Source organism: Anabas testudineus, chromosome 18, assembly GCF_900324465.2.
Source record: "Anabas testudineus chromosome 18, fAnaTes1.2, whole genome shotgun sequence".
In the NCBI taxonomy this organism is placed as follows: domain Eukaryota; kingdom Metazoa; phylum Chordata; class Actinopteri; order Anabantiformes; family Anabantidae; genus Anabas; species Anabas testudineus.
Window position 1 is genome coordinate 7,067,607 of NC_046627.1, and position 21,441 is coordinate 7,089,047.

At 40.2% G+C, this 21,441-nt stretch overlaps 1 protein-coding gene and 1 long non-coding RNA gene across 2 annotated transcripts in view; both read left to right on the forward strand.

Annotated features, from left to right (window-relative positions):
* LOC113168720 (NLR family CARD domain-containing protein 3-like) overlaps positions 1-21,441 on the forward strand; it is a 434,580-nt gene that overhangs the window by 354,158 nt on the left and 58,981 nt on the right. The gene's annotated exons all lie outside the window — the stretch shown is intronic.
* Positions 3,809-6,370, forward strand: LOC117153079. Its single transcript, XR_004463508.1, has 3 exons — positions 3,809-3,848; positions 4,219-4,329; positions 6,328-6,370. It is a non-coding gene; the product is annotated as an uncharacterized LOC117153079 (long non-coding RNA).

The window sequence follows — 21,441 nt, forward strand, 5'->3', positions numbered from 1 at the left end:
ATTCATCTAAATTGGTGGAACGCCACCTCCTTTCCAACTTACGTGATTTCTGCTTTAAGCTACGGATTTGTGAATTGCACCATGGAGTTAACTTCCTCTGACTCACTAGTTTCTTTTTCAGAGGAGCAACAGTATCAAGTATTGTTCCAAGTGAAGCACCAGTACTATTAACAAGATAGTCCACTTGTGCTGGAGTAACGTTGATTTAACTGCCTTCCTCTGTGTTAGTACATGGCTCTGAAATAAAAGTTGGAATTAGTTCCTTAAATTTGTCGACAGCATTTTCACATAAACATCTACTGTAGTGAATCTTATCTGTAGGTTTAGTAAAGTCTGGTACTGTAAATTCAAAGGTAATTTGGTATCAATTTCCACAGTGTATGTCAGAATAAGATCAAGGGTGTGGTTGAAACTATGAGTGGGTTTATTGTGAATTAAATGCAGTGTTGAGGCAGTTATCATCAACATCTACATGGATATTAAAGTCACCCACTATAATGACTTTATCTGCACTAAGAACTAAATCAGATAGAAACTCTGAGAATTCAGTTAAAAACTCAGAGTAAGGGACAGGAGGACGGTACACAATAACAAACAGGACTGTTTTTTGATTTTTCCAGTTAGGATCAGAGAGGCCAAGAGTGAGGCTCTCAAATGAATTAAAACTATGTCTAGGTCTGGGGTTGATTAACAAACTTGAGTGGAAGATTGCTGCTACTCCTCCACCCCGACCTGTGTTTCTAGGAACATGATAATTAACATGACTTGAGGGGGTCGACTCATTCAGAGAGACATATTCATCCTGCTGCAGCCAGGTTTCAGTAAGACAGAATAAGTCTATTTGATGGTCAATTAAAGTGGGATGGATGCCGTCTCTTCCAATCAGGTTTTCTCCAAAACGTTTTCCAATTGTCTATGTTGCCCACGATGTTTTTGGGACACCACTTAGACAGCCAGCGGTTAAATGATAACATGCAGCTAAACATGTCGTCACTGGTCAAATAGGGAAGGGGCCGACATCGTTTTAGCCATAAGCTCTGTTTACTGATCCTGCTGTCTGAAGGTGAATACGTGCACTCGGTGGCCAGTGAGGGTCTATTGCAGAGGAAACAATACAGGTCAGCATTTCTACAGATCAGAAGTTTTACAGGTGGAGCTCAGAAACCAGAATTACCAAACTGTAGTTGTATGTTTCCACCAAGCAGCCAAATGATCTGTGTTGTTCACAGAACTCAGTGTAGAAAACATCTGAACAGCAGCTTCACTGCTGATCGTCGCTGTTGTTGGTTCAAATATCAAATAGTGGCTCAGACAAGACGTCACTAACTAATGTTAACTCCATGATTTAAACTGATGAGAGGTCAAAGTTCAAGTCCCACTCTGCAGGTTTGTGGGGAAACTGCCTTTAATCCTCCACAGATGGCCGCCCACCCTGAGCCTGGTTCTGCTGAACGTTTCTTCAGTTAAAGGGAGTTGTTCCTCTCCACTGTCTCCTAGTGCTGCTCAGATGGGATTGTTGGGTTTTTCTATCATTCTCTATAGTTGATTGTTGTATTTTGTAAAGTGTCGTACACTGTAAAGTACCTTGAGATGAGTTCTGCTGTGATTTGCTGCTATATGCAGTTCAGTTTAACTGAATTGAATTCTGTCTTCTTGTTAAAACATTATGACGGCCCCTTCTAACGAGCTGTGACATTTAATCCACAAACAGCTAGGGCTCATGGGAAATGGTGTTCTTAAAGGCAGCTCCAAACCTATGAAAACACCAATATGAGGTCATTTCTCAGTAACCTGCTGTACTTATCTAGTATCTATCCAGGAATAAGTTGTTGACTTGGTTCCAGACTTGGTGGTAAGACTTTGGTTTGTGGACCAGGGAGGAAACAGCCTTTTCTTCCCTCGTATGTTGAGCTCCTACCCTCTAGACAGGCGTCACACACTCAACATGTTTGATTTGTTGTCTCTTCATCTTCGGGACATATTCCCACAGAATAATGAGTCTGTTCCCCTCAGCCCTGACTGTGGATTTAGTTCAGTTGAAAATACAATATTTAGTTATTGTTTTTATTGCCTGTTGTTCTGTTCTTTCTTCTCTTTCCACTCACCCCAACTGGTCAAGGTAGATGGCCACCCACCCTGAGTCATGTTTTGCTGGAGGTTTCTTCCTCTAAATTGAGTTTTTCCTCTCCCTTGTTGCCTAAAGCTTGCTCAAATGGGATTGTTGGTTTTTCTATATAACTTTCTGTATAATTATTCTCTGTAAGGCCTTAAACCTTAAAAACTGTAAAGTGCCTTGAGATAACCTCTGTTGTGAATTGGCGCTGTACAAATAAAACTGAATTGAATTGTCATCAAACAGCAGCAATTTTTTAATATATTTATGGCTTTAAGTGTCTGTCCATAAATAAAACTCAAACTCAATCCTATTTTGGCCACTCTCTTTAAACGTTAAAGCTCTGCTTACTTGTTTTTTTACATTATCTTGATCTAGTCATGGGATCTGATCATGTCTGCATGTTGGTCATTCTACATGTTTATTCTTTCACTCTTGTCAAACATTAGCTGCTGTCAGCACTAAATCGTCCACATCCTCCTCCTATAATCTCTGGTTCCTGTTTAAAGATAAGTTTCAGTTCCTCTGATGGTCGTGCTGCAGTGAATTATCTTCATGTAAAGTTAATGTCAGTGACATTAGTCTGTGTTTTCCTCTTTCTGATGCTGTTCACACTAACTACTGTTAGTTTGTTCCACTAGAAACAGCAGAAATCTTCTGCTCACTTGTTAAAGCAATTCTACAAATTAACATTAGTCTCAGCAGTAGGAAGTTCAGGTCATGTGACCAACCAGTGAAGACTTAACCAATCATGTGACTGGAAGCTGAAAGAGGAAGAAACTTCCCAACTCATCATGAGAAAAGAAACCTGATCACTTCTGGACCATGATCGTATCAACAATGAACGATATCTGAGGAGGAAGAAGCAGAACAGTGAGACAGAATTTACTAAATCAATCATCTTTCATTTTTCTGAATTCTTCATATTGGGTCTGACCACACTGGTAAGTCTGATCTAATTCTGAACTAATGTCTACACAGAAATAATGTCTGTAACTTCTCTCACTGTTTGAAGCAATAGAATCAAGTAGAAGTAGAGTTGAAGGTGAACTAACTTCAGTCTAACTTAGAGTGCAGTACTTGTACTTTAAGCAGTAGTGAGTATTTCCACAGTGAGACATCAATAGTTTTCATTCAGTTGTGCGACTGTTGTTAGAAACTCTGACGTCAGTGAGATGATTGACTGTTGTCATGTAGTTCACTTTGAACTGAACTAACTTCAGTCCAGTTGTTGTGAAATAATCAGATGTAGTTTGTTGGATCAAGTCATTTTCTGTAGACAGAGAGATTGTGTCTGATCAAATCAGTGGATCTCAGTCCTTCTGTGTGTCAGTGAGTGTAAATGTTGGTCCATCATCCTGTGTGTGCTGGGCTGCAGCTTCATGCCTCCATCTAGTGGACTGATGGTAGAAGTAGAGCAGCTGATGGCAGCTTCCTCTGCCTCCCACTGCTGTCTGACTGCATTCAAGTGACACTGATATGAAAGAGGAAAGAAGAGCCAATCAGTGGAGGAGCAGCTGATCTTTGTCCAGGAGAAATGATGGAAAGGAGGATTTCAGTTTTCACTGCACATCAATGATTTGTGTTTCCTCTCCACATGAAGGTAGAAAGTGTGTGTGAGCTGATGTGGATGTGGATTCAGCAGCATGGATCAGTGTGAGGACAGAGAGGAGGGAGTCCCTCCCTCTAAAACCACTCTGTGTGGGGACCATGAGAGCCAGACCAAAGCTCAGAGGTGAGATGAGAATCTTTAACAGTCCATGACTCTTCTCCATGTCAGAGCTCAGCACTCTAATCACTGCTCCATCATTATTCACACTCACTGTCACATCTGTCACTCAGCTCCTCAGTAAGTTCTTAGAAGAACTAATGAACTGTCTTAGTGAACAAAGAGTCCAACCACTGATAAGTCAACTCCTCCACTAAGATCAAACAGCATCTTTCATCAGATTCCATGTTGATGAACAGGAGAACGTTCCTCATCCACTGTCTTCTTACTGATTCTCTATCTGCTTCCAACATTTCAGCTGCTGACAGTCTGCTCACAGTTCATCTGTTTTCAGCTTCAAACTACTTTTCATTTGTCACTTGTTGGTTTGTATCAGGATGCAGCAGCAGAGACCAGACTCTCCTAAACCCAGCTGGGTCTCCATGAAGAGTGACCGGTCTATTGATCAACCTATTGTCTTTAAAGATAAACAACCTGATGATAGAAGGTAAGAATGTGTTTGGATTATCTGTCTCCGAACATTTGATTTAACAAACATCTTCACATGTAGTTAAAACCAATTTAAAAACTTTAAAACTAATTTAGGACTGAACTACCTGCTCAGTTATCAGGATGAGTCCTTAAAAAAAACAAAAAAGATAATGTTTACTCTAGAAAAAGTAGAGCTCCCTACAGTGACGCCTTTCAGGTTAAAATTCACTTCTCATCTAAAAATGAGAAATAGAGTCAGTGGAAACATTTCAACTTCACCTGTGTTAATGTTAATGTGCAAATCAACAGGCACAGATCTGCTGCTGCACAGACCCAGGTTTCCAGAGAGTGGACTGGTTTTTGATAAGGTCCAACATCTATATGAAGGAGTGAGCTGTGTGTTGATCACTGTAGCTAACGTTAGTCCTGCTGAGCTCAGACCATGTCCCAGAGATGCCACCGATAAAATACTTCATGACTTGCTCGACATAGTTTCACAGTTTTTTTTGCTGACATCCTGTCAAAACATCCTGACTCCTGAAAGTGTAGTGAAAAATGAAGTTGAAGTTGGAAATAAAAAGAAAAGGAGAAATACATTAAAAACAGTAAAATGATTAGTGCTGAATCAACAATCATCAGAAAATCAAAAGCTAATGTCAAACTTTACCAGGTCACCTGGTAAGAAGTTCCTCTCCATTCTCTCCAATGACCTCTGTCAAGCAGCAGATGACAGCATGTCGTCCACCAACCACACGCTGCAGTTTAACAGACAGAAAAGACATTTAGCAGAAAACATTACTGTACATAACATATTCTACTTATGAATGTAGAAAAACAAGAAAACAACATGTCAAATAATCAGAGAGGATCTAAAATGTTCTCTAAACAGAACATAAGACAGTGGTGAGGAAAAACTGAAATCTGACATTGATTGGTCAGTAAAGGACTGAGGTGTCCATGTTCAGGAGTTTCAAACGTCTGGAAACATTAGTTCAGTTCTCTGATCCAGTATGGGTCTTATTTTTGGACCTGCTGCCTTTTGTCTCATATCTGCTGGAGTTCTGGGTGTAGAAGTCCATTCTGAGGAAAAGGTTCAGATTAATTGTTGTTCTCCTTTTGAACTTCTTCGATCAAAAGGGAAAAGAGATAAAAAATGTGAAGTACTTTGCTGCTGTATTCATGATTCCCCAGTTTATTAGGTTCATCCAGTTCTGACCAGTCAGTCTAATCCAACAGTCCTAAAAAAGTCAGATTGACCAAAATTCAATGCTGGGAAAAGAAAAACGGGTGAAAACTTTCAAGGAGGTGAAGACTTTTTATAGTTACTGTAGATTCTCCCTCTGGAAGGTGACAGTGTTCAGTTTTGTTCAGACTGTTTCAGAGAGGTGCTTATTTAACTATGTGCTCATGAAGAAGGATGAAGTCATCATAGCCTCAGTGACGTTGGTTCGACTGTGTTAGAAAAAAAGAACTTTGAAAATGAACTTTTTGAGTTCATGATACTAATTATCTTACAACCTGTAAGAAACCAGAAGGCTAAACTGATCAATTAACTTTGCTCCAGATGTTAAGACCAACTACTTATTTTATTTTTTGTGAAATATATACAAAGAACTCTGTGGCAAATTTGAACACATAATATTCACTATAACCTTCAAAACATGGAGCAGATTAATGAAATGAAAAGTCCACCATACACTAATGCATGACACAGTTTAAGCTGACAGAGCTATAAAAACTGCTTTGCCCATAGATTCTTCACTTTGTTCTTTTTTTGTAGCTGATATCAATCAATTTTAGTCAACACAATAAATTACTATACTGGACACTGACCTCAAGAGTTAACTTGAGGTTTCAACATCTACTTATGAAATCAAACAATACACCATAAACACAACCATAAAATGTCAAAGACAAGGCAAATTGTATTATATATTAATATAATAATAGTATTATTGTTGCAAATATGGTTGAAACTTTATTTTATTATTAGTTATTAATATTTTCTCCTCAGAGTGCAGCAGCAGAGCTCAGAGGTTCACAGGGATCAGTCTGCCCAGCAGCATCCAACACAGCTGGACTCTGTATTTATGGTCTGTACATGTACAATCACACTTTGACTATGAACTACATAAAACTTAGATTGAATACTAACCAACCATTCAGGTCCTAACAGAGTCCATGCTGCTCTGTTCAGATCAGCAGGTCTTCAGACTGACACATGAATCACATGTTGTCTTCTACCAGGTAAAATGAAATGTTCACTTCTCATTCTGTTCCAGCTGCTGGAGGAGAACATTGTCACTTTTGTGAAGAACGAGCTGAAGAAGATCCAGGAGGTTCTGAGTCCAGATTACCCACAATGCTTAGAGAGTCAGAATGAGGATCAGGAGGTGTTGGATAGTGAGGATGAAATTCAGAGGAGGAGCAGCAGAGAGGCATTTGTAAAGATCACACTGAACTTCCTGAGGAGAATGAAGCAGGAGGAGCTGGCTGACTGTCTGCAGAGCAGTAAGAGGATTTCTCTAAACATTTAACATCATGGACAAATGAGACGTTTACTGAGAGCTGAACATGTGGAGTGTTAATATGTTGAAATGTGAATCATTTAGGGTCATGAAACTGTCAAACTGTGTTTTCATTAGAGCTGATATTGATCATGTTTTTGTGGTTTCATTCAGGAACTGATGCTGCAATTTGTCAGAGTGAACTTAAATCTAATCTGAAGAAGAAGTTCCAGTGTGTGTTTGAGGGGATTGCTAAAGCAGGAAACCCAACCCTTCTGAACCACATCTACACAGAGCTCTACATCACAGAGGGAGGGACTGGAGAGGTCAATGATGAACATGAGGTCAGACAGATTGAAACAGCATCCAGGAAACCAGACAGACCAGAAACAACCATCAGACAAGAAGACATATTTAAAGGCTCACCTGGAAGAGAGGAACCAATCAGAACAGTGATGACAAAGGGAGTGGCTGGCATTGGGAAAACAGTCTTAACACAGAAGTTCACTCTGGACTGGGCTGAAGACAAAGCCAACCAGGACATACAGTTCACATTTCCATTGACTTTCAGAGAGCTGAATGTGCTGAAAGAGAAAAAGTTCAGCTTGGTGGAACTTGTTCATCACTTCTTTACTGAAACCAAAGAAGCAGGAATCTGCAGGTTTGAAGAGTTCCAGGTTGTGTTCATCTTGGACGGTCTGGATGAGTGTCGACTTCCTCTGGACTTCCACAACAATCAGATCCTGACTGATGTTACAGAGTCCACCTCAGTGGATGTGCTGCTGACAAACCTGATCAGGGGGAACCTGCTTCCCTCTGCTCGCCTCTGGATAACCACACGACCTGCAGCAGCCAATCAGATCCCTCCTGAGTGTGTTGACATGGTGACAGAGGTCAGAGGGTTCACCAACCCACAGAAGGAGGAGTACTTCAGGAAGAGGTTCAGAGATGAGGAGCAGGCCAGAAGAATCATCTCCCACATCAAGACATCACGAAGCCTCCACATCATGTGTCACATCCCAGTCCTCTGCTGGATCACTGCTACAGTTCTGGAGGATGTGTTGAAAACCAGAGAGGTAGGAGAGCTGCCCAAGACCCTGACTGAGATGTACATCCACTTCCTGGTGGTTCAGTCTAAACTGAAGAACATCAAGTATGATGGAGGAGCTGAGACAGATCCACACTGGAGTCCAGAGAGCAGGAAGATGATTGAGTCTCTGGGAAAACTGGCTTTTGAGCAGCTGCAGAAAGGAAACCTGATCTTCTATGAATCAGACCTGACAGAGTGTGACATCGATATCAGAGCAGCCTCAGTGTACTCAGGAGTGTTCACACAGATCTTTAAAGAGGAGAGAGGACTGTACCAGGACAAGGTGTTCTGCTTCGTCCATCTGAGTGTTCAGGAGTTTCTGGCTGCTCTTCATGTCCATCTGACCTTCATCAACTCTGGAGTCAATCTGTTGTCTGAAGAACAGTCAACTTTTCAGGGGTCCGAACTGTTTAGACCTAAACTAAAACTTCTCCACCAGAGTCCAAATGGACACCTGGACTTGTTTCTCCGCTTTCTGCTTGGTCTTTCAATGGAAACCAATCAGACTCTCCTACGAGGTCTTCAGACACAGACAGGAAGTTACTCAAAGTTCAGTCAAAAAACAGTCCAGTACATCAAGATGAAGTTCAAAGAGACTCCCTCAGCAGGGAAAAGCATCAACCTGTTCCACTGTCTGAATGAATTGAATGATCGTTCTCTAGTGGAGGAGATCCAACAGTACCTGGACTCAGGAAGTCTCTCCACAGATCAACTGTCTCCTGCTCAGTGGTCAGTTCTGCTCTTCATGTTGGTGTCATCAGGAAAAGATCTGGACGTGTTTGATCCATTTAAATACTCTTCATACTTTTCAGAAGAGGATCTTCTGTTTGTTCTGGGAGTCGTCAAAGTCTCCAAGAAAGTTGTGTAAGTGTAAAGATAGTGGAATTTATTTATCATTAAATCCACAGCTACTGAATTTCAACAACAGAACAGAATGTTTTTTTTTGTTTTGTTTTCTTGGATTACAACATAACATATTTCATTATCTTAACACAAATGTTATCAACTTATACATCACTGTTTTTCAGACTGAGTGGCTGTAACCTCTCAGAGAGAAGCTGTGAAGCTCTGTCCTCAGTTCTCAGCTCCCAGTCCTCTAGTCTGAGAGAACTGGACCTGAGTAACAACAAACTGCAGTATTCAGGAGTGAAGCTTCTGTCTGCTGGACTGGAGAATCCACACTGTAAACTGGAAACTCTCAGGTCAGGTCATGTTTCTGTTTTAAATAACTTGAGATGTTTCAAATGTCCATAACTGCTCCCAAGCACATGAAACCTTGTAATCTCAAAAGTTTTATGTTACAGATGTTTCTCATCAGTATTTTTACAATATATAAAATAACTGTACTTTCCTGTCTGATTTTATTTCACTGTGTTGTATCTTTTTAGTTCAGGGTCAACATTAAAGGTGATTACTGTCAGGGAATGGAGTCACGAGACACAAGTAATGCAAAGAAAATTATTTATTATAACACAGTCTCAAAAGCAGAGAAAACAATAAAATGACTAGAGGGAGTTTATAACCCTATAGAGACAGTGTCTGCTCCCAGAGTACCTAAATTATTTATATCTAAAACTAACACAAGAGGAGTAATTCATAAAAACCTAATAAAAATAAAGACGACTCCTCTCTTAGAACAAAATAACAAGAAAACAATCAAATGTGGACTGTTAAATATCAGATCTCTCTCGTCTAAATCCCTGTTAGTAAATGATTTGATAACTGACCATCAAATAGACTTATTCTGTCTTACTGAAACCTGGCTGCAGCAGGATGAATATGTCTCTCTGAATGAGTCGACCCCCTCAAGTCATGTTAATTATCATGTTCCTAGAAGCACAGGTCGGGGTGGAGGAGTAGCAGCAATCTTCCACTCAAGTTTGTTAATCAACCCCAGACCTAAACATAGTTTTAATTCATTTGAGAGCCTCACTCTTAGCCTCTCTGATCCTAACTGGAAAAATCAAAAACCAGTCCTGTTTGTTATTGTGTACCGTCCTCCTGTCCCTTACTCTGAGTTTTTAACTGAATTCTCAGAGTTTCTATCTGATTTAGTTCTTAGTGCAGATAAAGTCATTATAGTGGGTGACTTTAATATCCATGTAGATGTTGATGATAACTGCCTCAACACTGCATTTAATTCACTATTAGACTCCATTGGTTTTACCCAAAATGTAAATAAACCCACTCACTGTTTTAATCACACCCTTGATCTTATTCTGACATACGGTGTGGAAGTTAATCAGTTAATAGTTTTTCCCCAAAACCCTCTTTTATCTGACCATTTCTTAATTACATTTGAATTTACAGTACCAGACTTTACTAAACCTACAGATAAGATTCACTACAGTAGATGTTTATGTGAAAATGCTGTTGACAAATTTAAGGAACTGATTCCATCTTTTATTTCAGAGCCATGTACCAACACAGAGGAAGGCAGTTATTTCAATGTTACTCCAGCACAATTGGACTATCTTGTTAATAGTACTGGTGCTTCACTTGGAACAATACTTGATACTGTTGCTCCTCTGAAAAAGAAACTAGTGAGTCAGAGGAAGTTAGTTCCATGGTACAATTCACAAATCCGTAGCTTAAAGCAGAAATCACGTAAGCTGGAAAGGAGGTGGCGTTCCACCAATTTAGATGAATATTGCCTAGCCTGGAAAGATAGTTTAATAATATATAAAAAAGCCCTGCGTAAAGCTAGAACTTCATATTACTCCTCATTAATAGAGGCAAATAAGAACAACCCTAGGTTTCTTTTCAGCACTGTAGCCAGGCTGACAAAGAGTCATAGCTCGGTTGACCCTAGTATTCCCTCAACTCTCAGCAGCAATGACTTCATGAATTTCTTTACAAATAAAATCATAACTATTAGAGAAAAAATTGATCAGATCATCCCTGCATATAGCATGGATTGTACAACAACTCTAGATCCACGCTCGTACTTAGACTGCTTCCTCCCTGTAGATCATTCTGAATTAATTTCAGTAATTAATTCCTCTAAACCATCAACATGTGTCTTAGATCCCATCCCAACTAGACTCCTCAAGGATGTCTTACCTTTGATCAGCACGTCCATATTAGATCAGATCAATCTGTCTTTACAAATAGGCTACGTACCACAGGCTTTTAAGGTTGCTGTAGTCAAGCCCCTACTCAAAAAGCCTACTCTGGACTCAGGGGTCTTAGCGAATTATAGACCAATATCCAATCTGCCCTTTATCTCTAAAATCCTTGAAAAGATAGTTTCTAAGCAATTGTACTACCACCTACGTAGCAATAACTTGTATGAAGATTTCCAGTCAGGATTTAGAGTACATCATAGTACAGAAACAGCACTGGTAAAGGTCACTAATGATCTTCTATTAGCATCAGACAATGGTCTACTCTCTATACTCGTCTTGTTAGATCTTAGTGCTGCATTCGACACTATAGATCACAACATTTTATTACACAGACTGGAACATGTCATTGGAATCAAAGGAACAGCACTAGAGTGGTTTAAATCGTATCTATCGGATAGATTTCAGTTTGTACACGTTAATGATGAGTCTTCCATGCACAGCAAAGTCAGCTATGGAGTTCCACAGGGATCTGTGCTTGGACCGATTCTTTTCACGTTATATATGTCCCCTTTAGGCAATATTATTAGGAAACACTCTATAAATTTCCATTGTTATGCAGATGATACCCAGCTATATTTATCTATGAAACCAGGAGAAACTAATCAATTAGTCAAACTTCAGGAATGCTTAAAAGACATAAAGGCCTGGATGACCTCCAATTTCCTTCTCTTAAATCCGGACAAGACAGAGGTTATACTGTTTGGGCCTAAAAATCTCAGAGACACTATGTCTAAACACATTCTCACCATTGATGACTTAGTTCTGGCCTCAAGTAATACTGTAAGAAACCTCGGAGTTATCTTTGATCAGGATATCTCCTTCACTTCATACATAAAAGAAATCTCTAGAACTGCCTTTTTTCACCTAAGAAACATTGCTAAAATTAGGAGCATCCTGTCCCAAAGTGATGCTGAAAAACTAGTCCATGCATTTGTTACTTCCAGACTGGACTATTGTAATTCATTATTAATAGGATGTCCCAATAACTCATTAAAGAGCCTCCAGTTAATCCAAAATGCTGCAGCCAGAGTTCTGACTGGAATTAGCAAGAGAGATCATATTTCTCCAACGTTAGCTTCTCTCCATTGGCTCCCTGTTAAATCCAGAATTGAATTTAAAATTCTTCTCCTAACTTATAAATCCCTTAATAATCAGGCTCCATCTTATCTTAAAGACCTCATAGTTCCTTATCTTCCAAGCAGAACTCTCCGTTCTCAGACTGCAGGTTTACTTGTGGTTCCTAGAGTTTCCAAATGTAGAATGGGAGGCAGAGCCTTTAGCTACCAAGCCCCTCTCCTGTGGAACCAGCTCCCTGTTCAGGTTCGGGAGGCAGACACCGTCTCTACATTTAAGACTAGACTTAAAACTTTCCTTTTTTATAAAGCTTATAGTTAGAGATGGATCAGGTGACTCTGAACCATCTCTTAGTTATGCTGATATAGGTTATTCTGCTGGGGGACCTCTACTGATAAACTGAGCTCCTCTCCTCTCTCCTTTCTCCTGTATCAATGCAAATGCCACCATTGCATGTCATTAACTTTGTGTCTTCTCTCTCTTTTAGTTGTGTTTCCTCCTCTCTGTCTCCCTCTCTCTGTACTTTTCTGCAGGTATCCTCGGCCTGGAGCTGTACATCTCCAGAATCCAGTTCATCTGCCCAATGTTCTTGATGCTTGTTGTTGTCTTTATTGCTTGTTGTTGTCTTTATTGCCTGCTGTTCTTTTCTCTCTTCTCTTTCCACTCACCCCAACCGGTCGAGGCAGATGGCCGCCCACTATGAGCCTGGTTCTGCTGGAGGTTTCTTCCTCTAAAGGGAGTTTTTCCTCTCCACTGTTGCCTAAAGCTTGCTCAAATGGGATTGTTGGGTTTTCTCTAATATTTTGTATAAATATTTTCTGTAAGGTCTTAAACCTTACACTGTAAAGTGCCTTGAGATAACTTCTGTTGTAAATTGGCGCTATACAAATAAAATTGAATTGAATTGAATTGAATTGAGTTATTAAAGGAACACAGCATGAAACTGGTCTACACAAAAACAAAGTGACAACAAAAAACAACCTGAAACATGGTGGGGAACAAAGTAACAACCTAAACTAGAGAGTAACAACAGAAAATCACTGCACAGACGCAGGAAAAAACTCACACTGGCTGAGGTACGAAGTCCGTTATCTAAGGGCTGGTGAGTGAAGGAGAAAAGGTCTGAGGAACAGGGCTGGAAGAAATCACTAGAGGGCGAGGTCCAAGGTATAACATGGGCAGGGAAGCAAGGCTGGGAACAAGGCATGAAAATGGCTGAAGAGTCGTAGTAAGAACTGACAATCTATCAGGGAACTGTGGACTTATATAGGAGAGGGTGAATACAGGAGGAACTGATCAGTAATTAGTGCAGAGGAAAAGGAAGAGTAAGTCAGTCCATGTATGGGCATAGCAGGAAGTGACTGGGTAGCAGAGTAGCAGGAGTGGGACCAGGTGAAAGAGAGAGAGAAACAAACTGGACCAGCATCAGACAGGAATTGTGACAATTACAGTTTGAAACAAACTGTTTCTGTTCTGTTATATTATACATCACTGTTTTTCAGACTAAGTGGCTGTAACCTCTCAGAGAGAAGCTGTGAAGCTCTGTCCTCAGTTCTCAGCTCCCAGTCCTCTAGTCTGAGAGAACTGGACCTGAGTAACAACTACCTGCAGGATTCAGGAGTGAAGCTTCTGTCTGCTGGACTGGAGAATTTGGACTGTAAACTGGAAACTCTCAGGTCAGGTCAAGGTTCTGTTTTAAATAACTGGAGCTGACATGAGAGAGACACAAGTAGATTATTTTTTGTAATGTCACAAGTTTTAAATTGCAGACGTTTCTCAATAGAATTTTTACAATTTATAAAAAAACTGTACTTTAATTTTATTGTGTTTTATTGTGTTATATTTTTATGGTTATGGTCAATATGAACGGTGATTACAGTTTAAGACAAATATTGTCATGTTTTACATCACTGTTTTTCAGACTGAGTGTCTGTAACCTCTCCGAGAGAAGCTGCGAAGTTTTGTCCTCAGTTCTCAGCTCCCAGTCCTCTAGTCTGAGAGAACTGGACATGAGTAATAACGACCTGCAGGAATCAGGAGTGAAGCTTCTGTCTGCTGGACTGGAGAATCCACACGGTAAACTGGAAACTCTCAGGTTAGGATTCATAAACTTAAGTACATTTTAATGCAGCTGTTTTATCTAGTCTTCTCCATGAGGATGTTTTCCTTTTTTGTTGACGTTGTTGATAAAGGTAAGGTGGCAAAAAAAGTTAAGTCTCAGTGTATCGTTTTTTATGACTTTGTGATTTAATTAGTTATTATATGAACCTGATGTTCCTCAAAGTCACAAGAACAACCACATATTTTATTAGACTATTTCTAACTGTATGAAATCAAACATTCATGACCTTTTACAGTGAGGGAAAAAATTATTTGAACCCCAGCTGATTTTGTAAGTTTGCCCACTAACAAAGAAATGATCAGTCTATAATTTCAATGGTAGGTTTATTTGAACAGTGAGACACAACAATGACAAAAAAAATCCAGAAAAATGCGTTTCAAAAAGAGTTATAAATTAATTTGCATTTCCATGAAGGAAATAAGTATTTGATCCCCTATCCGTCAGCAAGATCTCTAGCTCCCAGGTGGATCTTATACAGGTAACGAGCTGACATTGGCAGCCCTCTCAGCTCGTTACCTGTATAAAAGAGACCTGTCCACAGAAGCAATCAATCAATCCAGATTCCAAACTCTTCACCATGGCCAAGACCAAAGAGCTTTCCAAGGATGTCAGGGACAAGATTGTGGACCTACACAAGGCTGGAATGGGCTACAAGACCATCGCCAAGCAGCTGGGTGAGAAGGTGACAACAGTTGGTGCAATTATTCGCAAATGGAAGAAACATAAATTAACTGCCAATCTCCCTCGGTCTGGAGCTCCATGCAAGATCTCACCTCGTGGAGTTTCAATGATAATGAGAATGGTGAGGAATCAGCCAAGAACCACTCGGGAGGAACTTGTCAATGATCTCAAGGCAGCTGGGACCATAGTCACCAAAAAAACAATTGGTAACACACTACGCCATGAAGGACTGAAATCCTGCTGTGCCCGCAAGGTCCCCCTGCTCAAGAAAGCCCATCTACAGGCCCGTTTGAAGTTTGCCACTGAACATCTGACTGATTCAGAGGAAGACTGGGTGAAAGTGTTGTGGTCAGATGAGACCAAAATCGAGCTCTTTGGCATCAACTCAACTCGCTGTGTTTGGAGGAGGAGGAAGGCTGCCTATGACTCCAAAAACACCATCCCCACTGTCAAATATGGAGGTGGAAACATTATGCTTTGGGGGTGTTTTTCTGCCAAGGGGACAGGACAATTGCACCGCATCAAAGGGAGGATGGATGGGGCCATGTACCGTCAAATGTTGGGTGAGAACCTCCTTCCCTCAGTCAGGGCATTGAAAAGGGTCGTGGTTGGGTACTCCAGCATGACAATGATCCAAAACACACGGCTAAGGCAACAAATCACTGGCTCAAGAAGAAGCATATTAAGGTCATGGAGTGGCCTAGTCAGTCTCCAGACCTTAATCCCATAGAAAATCTGTGGAGGGAGCTGAAGGTTCGAGTTGCCAAACATTGGAGAGGATCTGCAAAGAGGAGTGGGCCAAAATCCCCCCTGAGATGTCTGCAAACCTTGTGGCCAACTACAAGAAACGGCTGACCTCTGTGATTGCCAACAAAGGTTTTGCCACCAAGTACTAAAGCACGTTTTTCGAAGGGATCAAATACTTCTTTCCTTCGTGGAAATGCAAATTAATTTATAACTCTTTTTGAAACGCATTTTTCTGGATTTTTTTTGTCATTGTTGTGTCTCACTGTTCAAATACACCTACCATTGAAATTATAGACTGATCATTTCTTTGTTAGTGGGCAAACTTACAAAATCAGCTGGGGTTCAAATAATTTTTTCCCTCACTGTATATCTTTATTAAACAGACACGTGGCTCCAAACCACACCTCCCTTTTTTATTTCATTGATTGGACTCCAGGTTTGCTAACAACTGACTCTAGTTGACATTGTGACATCAGACAGTGTTTCACTGACTTTTTACATCACTCTGTATGTTTAATGGTTGTGTTCAATAAAGACATGGAAGATCGGGACTCTTCAGTTGTATCATCAACTTGGAAATAATCAAGATCAAGATCTCATTAACAATGAAATGATGCAAAACAGGAAATTGAAATTTGTTTTCGCTGTCTGTAGCTAAATTTGCTTCAAATACAAATAGGAGTATGTGATGTTGGTTTGTACAAAAAATATCATCACCAAGTCTCCTGTGTTGTTTTGTGTGTCTGCAGACTGTCAGGCTGTCTGATCACAGAGGAAGGCTGTGTTTCTCTTGCCTCAGCTCTGAGCTCCAACCCCTCCCATCTGAGAGAGCTGGACCTGAGCTACAATCATCCAGGAGACTCAGGAGTGAAGCTGCTGTCTGCTGAACTGAAGGATCCACACTGGAGACTGGACACTCTCAGGTATGGAGGGGCCTGCTGCAGCCACAGACAATGTCTGATGGAGGAGGAAGTAGAGATGTTAATGATTAATGACTCTGTTTGTTTAGATGAGTAAAACAAATGCACCTCTTTGTCATGAAATGACAAAAAAATGTGTCAGCATGAGTTTGTGTCTCACTGTGGAGTCATGTCTCTGGCTGCTCCAACAAATCTGACACCAAATCAGATGAAGCCACAAAGTCTGTGTGTAATGATCAATATCCAGTAGCTGTAGGTGAACTAGACTTCCTCTGAACACAGGACAACGTCTGAAGCTCAGCTGAGATCAGTCCACAGACATTAGAGAGAGGAAAACACACACACAGAGTCCATGTATGTGGAGTTGAGCCTCTTGGACTTTGCTTTCCAGTTTCCTGCTTCCTGTGGTGTCACATTAGTTTGTCTGGTGATAGAGTGAGACTGAAAGCAGGTGTCTGACACCAAAACTGCTGTGAACTAGAGAATTGAAATCTTTCCTCCATGTCACCTCCCTGCTCCGTAGAATTCCAAGATAAGGACTCCAATTCCTTAGTTGTTTGCTGAATGTCCATCCCTACATACAAGCCTCCATTAGAACAGAACCAGAACACACTGTGTGTATAAGAGCCATGTAATGTCCATGTGTGCATGCTGAAAGAGAATGTGCTGCTCTGACCCCCCTCCTCCTTTCAGGGTGGAGCCTGGTGGAGTCCGATGGTTGAGACCAGGTCTGAGGAAGTGTAAGTGTGTTTTTAATGAGACTGATGAAAACAAAGCAGCAACATTCAACCATCTTCAAACTGTCACATCACTCATTCAAATCCCTGATGTCATGAGTCCTCATCAAACTGATGATAGATTAATAACTGCAGCTGGATTGTGTCTTGTTCTCTCCATCAGATTTCTGTCAACTCACCATCGACACAAACACAGTGAACAGAAGACTACGACTGTCTGACAACAACAGGAAGGTGACATGTGTGAAGGAGGAGGATCAGTCATATCCTGATCATCCAGACAGATTTGACCATTGGCCTCAGCTGCTGTGTAGTAATGGTCTGACTGGTCGCTGTTACTGGGAGGTCGAGTGGAGCGGAGACGTTTTAATATCAGTGAGTTACAGAGGAATCAGAAGGAGAGGAGACGGTGATGAGTGTTTGTTTGGAGAGAACGATCAGTCCTGGAGTCTTTTCTGCTCTTATCGTGATGGTTACTCTGTCTGTCACAATAACAGAAAAACATTCATCTCCTCCTCTGTCTCTAACAGAGTATCAGTGTATGTGGACTGTCCTGCTGGGACTCTGTCCTTCTACAGAGTCTCCTCTGACAAACTGATCCACCTCCACACCTTCAACACCACATTCACTGAACCTCTTTATCCTGGATTTGGATTTAGGTTCTGTTTTTTAGGTTCCTCAGTGTCTCTGTGTTCAGTGTAGTACTGAGAGTGTCGTCCTGTCAGAGAAACGTCGTCTCTGTTGAACAGATAGTTCAGTCTCTACATGTCTGTCTCTTTCACTCACACACACGTTTTCAGATTCATGGATTCAATCAGTTTATTCTTGAACCAGTTCTAAATGATTCCTTGTAAACTTGTTCTTCTTCCAGTCCTTTAAAGATGAAGCTCCGATTATTCCAGGATCCAGAAGTTGAGGACTTGTTCTGAAGTCTTGTTCTGTCTTTTGTCTCTTTCTCTTTTTGATCCACTGACATTATTAGACATCAGTGCTGCTGTTCATAGTGACGTCAGCACAAATGACCCAACAAGACCAAACATTCAAGTCAAACTCATCCATGAATTTCATGGAGGAAAGTTTCCTGACTTTTGTTCTCCAATCCTCTTTATTTGGAGTTAAATGAGTCCAACTAAAGTCAGATCTCCTGAAATGGTGACGATTTGAAGTGACTTGACATTTTAGTGATACTGACCAGGAGTGGACTCACTGTTGTTGTGGACTGTATCTGTAAGTGCTGCTGGTTCATCTACAGCATCCACACACATCTGGAAACACATCTGTGTGTCTGACTTGATCAAACAATGACTCCTGCAGCTGCTGAACCAGAAGCTGAAGTTGGACCTTTCAGAATAAAAGCATGTGTTTGTATCCTGCAGCAGGACATCAGTGTGTTCCTTCAGGCTGCTGTATTGAACCAACACACTGAGCTCAAATTGAGCTTTATTCACTTCAACTTTGTTCTTGGTCTCTGTGATGGAAAAGTTTCAGTTGAACATTCTGAGCTAAATCCAAAGTGTCCAAGTGGAAGAAGAGTGTGTGAATGTGTGGTTGTTAGTAAGTAAAGTTCTAGATATCCACCTAACAGAACCTGTCCCATGGACTAACTGTAGTTTGATGATCTGACTTTAGTTTGGATTGTGCTCATGTGTTTCTATATTTCTATGAGATGAGACAGTATCACATCTGACAACACTGAAACTAGGAGATGAATGTTTGAAAACAAGATTTGAATATATGGAAAAAAATGTTTTCTTCTTTTCAGTGTTACAAATGTGTTTCTTCAAAGTTCTGATATGTGTTTTACAAACCTACAACTGTGTCCTTCAGAGTTTCAGTTCATCTTCTTGCAGTGTTTCAGATCTTCAGTTTCTGACCCAGTTTTCGCAGGAAACAGTTCTGAAACTTTGAAGAAGGTCAGGGTGGGAGCTCACTGAGGCTGGATCTTGATACTTTAGTTTGTACTTGTTTGATTTGTGATTTCCAAGTGATTCTGTAGTCTATAAACTATATAAACTCTTTCAATGTCAACGCCGTCTATTTGTATATGCATCTGTTAGTTTATACTGAAATTTCCAATCATCATGATTTTTGTTTTATTCAAGTTTTTCAAGTGCGTTTGTTTGTGTATTGTATTCAGCATTTGCAAATGTTAATGAGTGATAGTATCAAACAATGTGGGTTTTTTGCATTTTGTAAAACATATGATTGTACATTATATTGTTACGTGTGTTTGGCAAATTTTCTTTCCAGATAAATATGGAGGGAGATTTGACCACATGCTGAGCTGCACAACATTGACAGGGATTCATCAACTTGCCCAAAACCAGCCAGTGTGTGTATCTAAGCACCAACCTGTTTTCTATAAAATAATAAATATATAAAGATACACTGTGGACACTGGTAACAGACACACATAAATACAATTTAAGATACTTTTTAATCTAAGCAGTAAACTGACAGTGAACTGTACGTGTGGTTAAAATATCCATACCCTTTAAAAGTACTCATGTACACACGTTTTAAAATAACACCAACAACTTCCTGTGTCGATATACAATAAAGATCTGATAAAGATAGCTCATCATGGACATTCATATAGGAAGATAAACTTTAAAAATGACGACTTATAAAAACCGTGAAATGAAAAAAGAAGTGAACACACAAAAAAATAGTTAAAACACCAACCAAAACAGTTTTGTTTTTACTTTTTTTTTTTGCTTATTGGAGTGGTTGATGTAGTCTAATTAAATTCATATACTTATAGAGTATTAGAGTTCATCATCTACGCAGATGATGGTGTAATGTTCACAAACATCACAAACTCACATGACCATGTGCAGATGAGATGAACGTACAGAGCCTAATCAGTACTTCTATGTCTACTCTGTTTTACCTGAGCACAGTTTTTGTTCTTCCTCTCAGCTCAGTTTTCATGTAAAGATGCTCCAAGTAAAATTCTCCACGTCCCCTAAATCATAAGATCTTTAGTAGGTCTGCTCAGTGATTCAGATTAAAAGTGTCACCACCTCGTGACATGTTGTCGACTGACCGACCGACTGTTGTTTCCTGAGGAGCAAAGTTCCCAAATGTCTCCTGCATCCTGCAAACAGATTCTACCTTGTGTTTCTTCACAGCTGAGCTCAGCCTCATCTGAGCCATCATCAAGACCACTGTAAAGAAAAGACACAAAGGTTTTTACTTACAGATCAGACGTTGAAGATGTGTTTCCTCCATTGTCAACGTCTCTGTGATTCTGTGAGTCATAGTGAGTAAAGCCCACCTTCTTCCTCTGTTTAGTTTGTGGTTTTCTTTCTCTACTGAGACAGAAGAAAGTCTACGTGGGTTTAAAAAGAACAGTGATAAAATATTTAATGTAAATAACATCAAGCATCAGCTCATCTGAATCTACAGAATCATTTCATTTGGACAAGAAGAGCTAATTCAGTTTAATCTCCATCCTCTAAGACAAACACTAATAGAACTCAACTACTCATGTGGAGGAAGTGAGCAGTGTTCACAGGGTTCAAACACTTCATAGTATCAGCTACACACACTTTGGGGATTTGTTCTCTCACCTGCTGAACTGTGTGGTTGTTGTCACAGTAGTGAATGTTGGACTCAGGTGCTCGTAGCTATGAAGAGAAATGAGGAAGTGTATCTCAGTCTGAAATCAGTTCCTCTGTCATCAAGACCTCAAACACACACGTTACAACTACAGCCACTAAAAAACTAAAACTACTACACAATTCTAGATTTGTAATGTCAATATTCTTTTTATCATAAAATGCATTTAATGTAAGATTTATAGTGAATCTAAAAATGCTAAAGATGTCACCAGTACTAGTGTGTTGGTGTCCTGTGGACTGTTCAGCACCCTCTTGTGGGTCAACAGAAACCTCTATATAGCACCGTGTTGACGTTTTGATACCAGATGTCTGCAGTTCAACCAACACATTGTTATTATGTGTAACACATGTTCACTGCTGATTTTACTGTTAAATGCATGTTTCATGTAGTTTTAGGTTGAGGATCTTTGAATGATTTGGACTCGTTCAAATGTTCAGTGATTCAGTGTAATATAGTAGTAGTGTTGTGCAGACGTTTGGCAAAATCAAACAGGTA